This window comes from Triticum aestivum, chromosome 1A (genome assembly GCF_018294505.1).
Source record: "Triticum aestivum cultivar Chinese Spring chromosome 1A, IWGSC CS RefSeq v2.1, whole genome shotgun sequence".
NCBI lineage: Eukaryota > Viridiplantae > Streptophyta > Magnoliopsida > Poales > Poaceae > Triticum > Triticum aestivum.
The window spans coordinates 31,388,181-31,398,342 of NC_057794.1; the positions used below are offsets into that span (position 1 = coordinate 31,388,181).

General features: G+C 42.7%; 1 long non-coding RNA gene across 2 annotated transcripts; it reads left to right on the top strand.

Moving 5' to 3' along the window:
* Window positions 1–2,593: 2,593 nt before the first annotated feature.
* Window positions 2,594–5,524, top strand: LOC123080710 (uncharacterized). Of its 2 annotated transcripts, none has more exons than XR_006438540.1 (4): window positions 2,594–2,892; window positions 3,406–3,553; window positions 3,839–3,895; window positions 4,016–5,524. It is a non-coding gene; the product is annotated as an uncharacterized lncRNA (long non-coding RNA). The 2 variants fall into 2 exon arrangements; XR_006438530.1 differs by having other exon boundaries at window positions 4,021–5,524.
* Window positions 5,525–10,162: the final 4,638 nt, after the last annotated feature.

The window sequence follows — 10,162 nt, forward strand, 5'->3', positions numbered from 1 at the left end:
GTGTAACCTACAACAAGCCAGGTGTGTGTAAAGGAAACCGTGAATGGCAAAATTTTGTTTTATCTGACGGTATGAAGTTTGCCCAAGCTAAGGTAAGAACCGCACTCCACGCTTTGGCCCAAAGAATCACATTCCATACATCTAACAACTAAAATGACCAGCGAATAAAGGCAAGCATACATGCAGTGTCTCCTAGCATAACAGTAGTACTGCACAAGAATAAAGGTTTTTATCTCAGCAGCGGGGAACCAGAACCTTATCATCTGCAGCAAAGTGTGGCGTGCCATATAAAAGTATCGTTAAGAAATGACCCGGGCCGTTCATCCGTTCTCGCTCCGTTGACGACAGACATTGACCCAGCTGGTCGTCCACCATAGGTACGTCTCCTCCATCGGAGAGGCTCTCACATTCTGCTCTGAAGAGTGATTGTATATTCATCTAGCAAGAAAAGACAAGCGATTGTATTTTTTTTTCTATGTCCATCACACAATGAAAGCAAAGCAAATGTATTTGTGGAATTGTACTTGTGCATTTATCTTCTTGTCTTGCGCCTTGTCCGTAGTGACTTGAATAAATATTGGAATCGAAATCTGAGTTGTTAAGTTTTGAATATGGCATTTTGGAGATCGAGCTCCATGGAAGCCTATGTGTGTAAAAATTCAAAAATTAACACACATTTTATAAGGATGTAACATCTATGTGTGTAAAAATTTCAGGATGAAATACCTTGAAATGTGAGCAGTGCAAAAAATTGAAATCATGGACTTTGAGAATGAACTGTACATATGCTAGAAGGCCCGGATTTTTTTGTAGCTCTCATTTTAACACATTTCGACCTGAAAATTTTCAGGTATGTACATTAGCCTCTAGGTGTATGTGTATCCTTTTATTCAGAATGTTTCTACACTAGGAAGTTTGATTTTTGAAGTTTCATATTAAGGTCTACGTGGGCTCGGTCTCTATTTGGCATTTTCGGTGTATAATCCACCAATACAAGGGTGAAAATATAACTAATAAATTTTATTAGAGATACGCGGCGTACATTCTCACGAAAAGAAACACTCAGCCGGCTATCCGCTAGATTGTCTCTTTATTAATAGATCACTTTGTAGTTAAGAATATGCCAACGATTGAATTTACACTTTAGGTATAACTTTCTATCATAAACTATAAACAGATATTAATGTATTAATTTAAAAACATCCATTGATATATTTGTTGGGCCATACATTTTAGAGATTTTTTTCTAAGAAAATTCTTGATCTATTCATCACCTGTCAAGGTAGTACAAGGAACACTAGAAGTAAGAATTACATCCAGGTCCGTAGACCACCTAGCGACGACTACAAGCACTAGAGCGAGCCGAAGGCGCGCCGCTGTCATGGTCCCTCTCTCATCAGAGTCGGGCAAACATTGTTGTAGTAGACAGTCAAGAAGTCGTCGTGCTAAGCCCTTATAGGACCAGCACACCAGAACAGCAACTGTCGCCGATGAAGGGATGTATAGATCGGAAAGATCCAACTTGCAGACTTATAGACATAAAAGAACAAACCGGATCCAAGCGGGTCCACCGAAGACAAACGCCGACCGGACCCCATGAGATCCGTTGGAGACACAGCTCCACATGCCCTCCGCCGATGCTAGAAACATCACTGGGACATGGGCTAGGCTGGGAGGACCTTATTCCATCTTCTAAGAAGCCGCCTTCGCCTCATCTTCTTGAGCATCACACAAACCCTAAAAAACTTCAAAACACACCTAAAAACGAAACCTTCCCTCCGGCAAGGGTCGGGATCCACCGCGCCTCCATGATCCAAGGACTATAGGAGACAAGGCGGACCACTGACATCGCCGGCGAGAGGCAGGAAAACCCTAACTGAGAGGTCACATGAGGCAGGAGCAAAGGGGCGTACCTTAGTTCCATTTTAGAGATATCTACCAAGATATTTAATGTTATTAAAATATATATGAACTCTCTCTCTCTCACTCACTCACACACACACACACAAATATATATACATAAACACCATACAACAATGCAATTATCAAAACTTAATGCAAGGAGCCCTGTAATTTTGCTATGCTTTTTTCCCTTTTGTCTTCAAGCGTAATTCTTTTTCAAGATTTTGCTAAAGGATAACATGAAAGAGGAGAAAACTAGCACACATCTATTACCACTATAAAAGAAAGAGAGGGCGGAGAACCAAATCATCTTATCCATCGAAACCTGTAATCTGATGGTCTACATTCCTCTAGAATACTGAACGCGTTTTACGCTTTAATTACCCACTATGCCATTACTTAATTAATTACCAATCATTGCCATTAGCATCGTTCCCCGACCACGTCGCTCGCAACCAGCAGTTTTGGCCCGACCACAGCCCCACCCCTCGCCCGCCCAGCAGTTTTGGCCCGACCACCGCCCCACCCCTCGCCCGCCCCGCGCCGCGCCGTCCGCCTCGACCGCCGCCGCGCCGTCCGCCTGGTCCGCGCCGTTCGCCTGGTCCGCCGCGCCGTCTGCCTGGTCCGCCGCGCCGTCCGCCTGGACCGCGCCGCCGCGCCGTCCGCGCTCCATCCGCCCGGACCGCCGCGCCGCCAGGACACAGCCCGGGCCGACCGGGTCGCGTCCGCCGCGCCGTCCGCCTGGTCCTCCGCGCCGTCCGCCTGGACCGCCGCGCCGTCCTACCTCATCCTCGCCTCCCAAGGACCTCGGCAACCGGGGAATGTTTAATTTGATCTCGCCTGCAACACCGTCGCTGTCGGGAAGTCGTCCAATGAGATCCGTGCGCATCAGACCTGGCGGTGGCTCCTCTCCTCAGCCGGACCCAAAGCTGGAGAAGGCGCTGCTGGCTGTCCACTTCATCGGCTACTTCACCCGGGATGGCGTCGCAGGTGAGTCCCGCCACCCCCTGAATCCTTCTTATTCTCCCCCATTCCCCATGTCCAACACCTATACACCCACGTGCAGCAACTCCTCGATGCTTCATATGTTCAGTTGCTCCTCTAATCACTCTCTCTCACTCTCTCTCTGTGTGTTTTTCTTTGTATTGTCTACTAAGTACAGTAGGTGTACTGTTCTATCTTTGTACTATTTTCTTTAACTTTTTTTGTTGTATATACTTTGTTAGTAAATGCTCAGTTTTTTGCAATTATCTCATCACAGCGATCTGGAAGTGTCTGGTTTGAAACCCTTCTAAATAGTCACGTAAAGTTTTTCTCTAATGGAAAAATCTTCCCAAATAAAGAAAGGAGGATTAACTTTTCATCTGTAATAAAGACAATGGATAAGGTGTATAACTTGGATTGAAATAGTAGTGCTTCCAAGAATGAGTGCACTGTTGCTGTTGCCTTCAGTTGGATGTTTAATCAGGTGATGATTTTGATCAGTTTTCTTTTTATTTGTAGGCATATCGTTGTCAAGTTGGTGTTAAAATCAATGTACGCATATTCTTAGATCTGATTAGGGTCGTCGAGGAGAAGAATGGTGGCCCGGACCGCATACACATTATGGAACGCAACTTGCGGACGATGTGCGTGGAGAAGAGATCCTGAGGTATGTAGAAGCCATATGAGCTTTTTAGTTGAGTGACAGCAGAACTAAACAATTTTTTATGTGTACTCTTTTTAAGTTGATTCAGTTACAGCCTTAATTCGAGAGCATGTGTGTTCTGTTTTTGGATTGATGATGATGAGTTGTAAATTTGTGAGATTAGTTGCAACGAAATTCGGTTCAAAAATTCAGTGTTTATACATACAAGATACTATACTATAGCTCAGGGTTAAAATGTTATATGTAGTTCTGCACTTCGCAAGTCCTACTGACTTTTCCTTGTGGTAGGAGGAGAGGATATTGGATCTGAGTGCGCGAGGGAGAAGCAAAAGGATATTCAGAAAGGTTTTGCTCTTCAAAATAAATGCATTCGTAAATACTAAGCTTAATAAGGTTTTTAGGGATCTGAAAGTACTGAAAGGATCTGAACTTCAAACTCTGTTTTTTTCTTTGCTTGCTTGGCAGTACAGTCTGCAGTATATACATTGAAATATTGCCAATCTCCCTGCTGCTTCTGACGAAGTATCAATCTCGGACTGATTGCTCTCTTCTTGTGGTCTTACAAGACTTGAAATATTGGTATGTCCCATACATTGTCTTAATGCATTAGTTTTGTTATATTTGCAGTGTGCACATGACTCTTTCTTATCTTTATTTATTAATAACAAATAAACAACATTGTTTGTTATCTTTACTTATTAATAAAAGTAAGTAGGAATTCTGGATAATGACTTATGAATAACAATATGTAGAAATTCTGAATAAAAAAGTACATGAGAAATATGGTATCCACCTTAACAGAGCAATAATAATTTTAGTTGCTGAGAGGTTGACGTTGAAATTTTTAGAGAGCTAGACCCATCTTGTATGCCAACATTGGTCTTTAGATTAGTCAGTGTTGTGTTGCAGCATATGTTCGCTATAGAATATGTTTAGGATTTCTATAGAATTTGATCTGCAGGATTTTGATACTAATGTCTACATCCTTATAAAGATGTTTCATGTTTCTGAAATGAATTTTGTCTATGTGAAGAGAAGAAAGAGTGGATAGCAGTAGCAGGTCTTAAATTTGCAAGCTTTTCTTCAAGCAAGTTAATCATATGTACTAAATGTTTGTCAAATTATAATTAAAGGTGAATGGTTCGTTACAAATCTAGCATACATCTTTTTTATCTCTATCTTGGTGCACATATAACTTACACAATGTGAAGTTGTATATTAAAGTATGATGTTTCCAAAACGAATGCCAAACATAAGGGGAGTATGTCAACTTCCAAACATTGAAGAGGGGTGTATAACATCGTTGATTTTGGCTCTTGTTGCTATAGATGGGAGGATAATACATCTCTACTCTGTCCTTTACATAATTCTTGCCGTGGTTTTAGTTCAAATTTGAACTCCTCACAAGAATTAGAATTCTGCATGAATTGGAGCAAGTACTTTGGTGCTTTATTCTTTAATTCTTGATTATCTCTCATATGTGTGCTCGTAAGCATTTCGTTGAATGATTTGCTACCATGACAACACAAAATTCAGTTCACTGGTTCTTGATTGGATATCTGATTGAACAAAGAAATGTATATTTAGGCATTTGACAGGTTTCATGTCTGAAATTCCAGACTAGGCATTAGTAAATGAATAGATAAACAAGGAGTAGTCTTTAAGTAAGGTCAGTACAAGAAGGTGATCATAGCATCAGATTGTCCTAACTTGGTGCAAAATTATGGTCATCACGCATGGGCATATCTCTTTCAGGACCAAATCCAAGACATAAGTCAATGCTGGCTACCTTTTGGTGTATTTATTTGTTTTTGTTAGTTGATGGTTCTCTTTTATTGGCTAGATCAGCTATCCAACTTGTATCTGTTTCGTTGTATGAGGCTCCAGGGTTAATCCTAGCTCGTGTGATGAACAATTCAATCAAAAAGTTGTTTGTTTCGTATTTGGATTATCAAGGATATATTTGTATATCAATAGTCAATTTTGAAAGATAACAAGCAAGACCATGCCCTTTTGGCCGGCCGAAAGAAAAAGTCCCCTTGGTCCTTTCTTTGCACCAATCCTTGTGCAACCATGATGACAAAACACTTGAGTTCCTAGATTGAAAAGAATAAATCAACTTAGGTTGTACTAGAGTATTGCAGATGATGTTGTTTATGATCATTCAGCGACAACACACTTCAGAAACTAACTTTCTCCAAAAAGCAAGACGAGATGAGATTACTACGTGCAAGTACTGGACTTTCTAGAATTTGTCCTCAGCCTTAGATGTCCTTGATGTCATGTATGAATTTATTTTCCAATGAGTGGACAGATTTTATGTTCTCAAGTTCTTATGCTTTTAATAATTTTAATTTGGCTCTATTAGTCAACACGTGCATTGCACGTGCACGATTACTAGTTTTAAACATATACAAAATAAATTTAGCACAACATGAGTATTTATTTTTCATGATTACATTACATATGTATAAAAAAGTATTATAATTAATATTTTCAAACATTATTAACTACACTAATTTTGAAATCAAAAAATATTTCTGTTTACAATGTATCAAGATAAAATAGGTTAGAAAAAGTATAAAAGTTTTGTGCAAATTATAATTATTATAACGAGTTTGGACTAGCATTGCGTTAAGGAAGAGATTTTTAATCTGGTGATCAATCTCATCGGTTTGTACAAGTTCTTTTAGACTATAATAAAATTCTAGTCAAATGTGTAATATTCAAATCAATAGTATTAATCCCACAAAGTCCTTAGAAATGGTCTTTACCTCTTACAGAGTTTTACTGCAAAGTGTCTGCAAGTTATTTGTGATCTAAGTAAAATTGTAGTTAATGTCAAAATATCACGTCTATAATAGTAAGACCTGTATTTGTTAGGCATCTTACTTTACTTGCAAGATGAGCCACATCGGTGTCATCCTTTTGAGCATTGCTCCGTGTCCTACAGCTAAAAACTTCTTCGGGGGATCCGAAGAGAAGGATGAAAGCACTGGCCGCGCTGGGTCATGTAGTGGTACGTCGTGTTGGGGAACGTAGTAATTTTAAAAAATTTCCTACGCACACGCAAGATCATGGTGATGCATAGCAACGAGGAGAGAGTATGATCTACGTACCCTTATAGATCGCAACGGAAGCGTTGACACAACGTAGACTAAGTAGTCGTACGTCTTCTTCCCGATCCGACCGATCCAAGCACCGTTACTCCGGCACTTCCGAGTTCTTAGCACACGTACAACTCGATGACGATCCCCGGGCTCCGATCCAGCAAAGCTTCGGGGAGGAGTTCCGTCAGCACGACGGCGTGGTGACGATCTTGATGTTCTACCGACGCAGGGCTTCGCCTAAGCACTAGAACGATATGATCGAGGTGGAATATGGTGGCAGGGGGCACCGCACACGGTTAAGGAACGATCTCAATGATCAACTTGTGTGTCTAGAGGTGCCCCCTGCCTCCGTATATAAAGGAGCCAAGGGGGAGGGGTGCGGCCAGCCCTATGGAGGCGCAGGAGGAGTCCTACTCCTACCGGGAGTAGGACTCCCCCCCCAATCCTATTCCAAATAGGACTCCCAAGGGGGAAAGAGGGAGAGGGGTGGCCGGCCACCTCTCCTAGTCCTAATAGGACTAGGGGAGGGGGGAGGCGCGCAGCCCTTATGGGCAGCCCTTTCACCTTTCCACTAAGGCCCATATGATTCCCGGGGGGTTCCGGTAACCTCCCGGTACTCCGGTAAAATCCCGATTTCACCCGGAACACTTCCGATGTCCAAACATAGGCTTTCAATATATCAATCTTTATGTCTCGACCATTTTGAGACTCCTCGTCATGTCCGTGATCACATCCGGGACTCCGAACAACCTTCGGTACATCAAAATGCATAAACTCATAATAATTGTCATCGTAACGTTAAGCGTGCGGACCCTACGGTTCGAGAACAATGTAGACATGACTGAGACACGTCTCCGGTCAATAACCAATAGCGGGACCTGGATGCCCGTATTGGCTCCTACATATTCTACGAAGATCTTTATCGGTCAGACCGCATAACAACATACGTTGTTCCCTTTGTCATCGGTATGTTACTTGCCCGAGATTCGATCGTCGGTATCCAATACCTAGTTCAATCTCGTTACCGGCAAGTCTCTTTACTCGTTTCGTAATGCATCATCCTGCAACTAACTCATTAGTTGCAATGCTTGCAAGGCTTATGTGATGTGCATTACCGAGAGGGCCCAGAGATACCTCTCCGACAATCAGAGTGACAAATCCTAATCTCGAAATACGCCAACCCAACATCTACCTTTGGATACACCTGTAGTACTCCTTTATAATCACCCAGTTACGTTGTGACGTTTGGTAGCACCCAAAGTGTTCCTCCGGCAAACGGGAGTTGCATAATCTCATAGTCATAGGAACATGTATAAGTCATGAAGAAAGCAATAGCAACATACTAAACGATCGGGTGCTAAGCTAATGGAATGGGTCATGTCAATCAGATCATTCAACTAATGATGTGACCTCGTTAATCAAATAACAACTCTTTGTTCATGGTTAGGAAACATAACCATCTTTGATTAACGAGCTAGTCTAGTAGAGGCATGCTAGTGACACTCTGTTTGTCTATGTATTCACACATGTATTATGTTTCCGATTAATACAATTCTAGCATGAATAATAAACATTTATCATGATATAAGGAAATAAATAATAACTTTATTATTGCCTCTAGGGCATATTTCCTTCAGTCTCCCACTTGCACTAGAGTCAATAATCTAGATTAAACTGTAATGATTCTAACACCCATGGAGTCTTGGTGCTGATCATGTTTTGCTCGTGGAAGAGGCTTAGTCAACGGGTCTGCAACATTCAGATCCGTATGTATCTCTATGTCTCCCATCTGGACTAGATCCCGGATGGAATTGAAGCGTCTCTTGATGTGCTTGGTCCTTTTGTGAAATCTGGATTCCTTTGCCAAGGCAATTGCACCAGTATTGTCACAAAAGATTTTCATTGGACCCGATGCACTAGGTATGACACCTAGATCGGATATGAACTCCTTCATCTAGACTCCTTCGTTCGCTGCTTCCGAAGCAGCTATGTACTCCGCTTCACATGTAGATCCCGCTACGACGCTTTGTTTAGAACTGCACCAACTGACAGCTCCACCGTTCAATGTAAACACGTATCCGGTTTCTGATTTAGAATCGTCCGGATCAGTGTCAAAGCTTGCATCAACGTAACCTTTTACGGTGAGCTCTTTGTCACCTCCATATACGAGAAACATATCCTTAGTCCTTTTCAGGTATTTCAGGATGTTCTTGACCGCTGTCCAGTGATCCACTCCTTGATTACTTTGGTACCTCCCTGCTAAACTTATAGCAAGGCACACATCAGGTCTGGTACACAGCATTGCATACATGATAGAGCCTATGGCTGAAGCATAGGGAACATCTTTCATTTTCTCTCTATCTTCTGCAGTGGTCGGACATTGAGTCTGACTCAACTTCACACCTTGTAACATAGGCAAGAACCCTTTCTTTGCTTGATCCATTTTGAACTTCTTCAAAATCTTGTCAAGGTATGTGCTTTGTGAAAGTCCAATTAAGCATCTTGATCTATCTCTATAGATCTTTATGCCTAATATGTAAGCAGCTTCACCGAGGTCTTTCATCGAAAAACTTTTATTCAAGTATCCCTTTATGCTATCCAGAAATTCTATACCATTTCCAATCAGCAATATGTCATCCACATATAATATCAGAAATGCTACAGAGCTCCTGTTGGGGAACATAGCAGAAATTCAAAATTTTCCTACGTGTCACCAAGATCTATCTATGGAGAAACCAGCTACGAGTAGAAGGAGAGTGCATCTACATACCCTTGTAGATCGCTAAGCGGAAGCGTTCAAGTGAACGGGGTTGATGGAGTCGTACTCATCGTGATTCAAATCACCGATGATCCTAGTGCCGAACGGACGGCACCTCCGCGTTCAACACACGTACATCCCGGTGACGTCTCCCACGCCTTGATCCAGCAAGGAGAGAGGGAGAGGTTGAGGAAGACTCCATCCAACAGCAGCACAACGGCGTGGTGGTGGTGGAGGAGCATGGCAATCCAGCAGGGCTTCGCCAAGCACCACGGGAAAGGAGGAGTAGGGAGAGAGGTAGGGCTGCGCCAGAACTTCGTCTTAAGCTCCCATGCGTCTCCCCACTATATATAGGGGTGGAGGGGCTGGTTTCTTGCCCTCCAAGTCCATTGGGGCGTTGGCCAAGGTGGGAGGAAAGAAATCCCATCATTTCCTTCCCCACCGATTGTTATCCCCCCTTTTTAGGGATCTTGATCTTATCCGTTCGGGATATGATCTTATTCCTTCTAAGGGGGGATCTTGGTGCGCCTTGACCAGGGGTGTGGGGCCTTGCCCCCACTACCCACATTCATGTGGGTCCCCCCATGCAGGTGGGCCCCACTCCGGAACCTTCTAGAACCTTCCCGGTACAATACCGAAAAATCCCGAACATTTTCCGGTGGCCAAAATAGGACTTCCCATATATAAATCTTTACCTCCGGACCATTCCGGAACTCCTCGTGACGTCCGGGATCTCATCCGGGA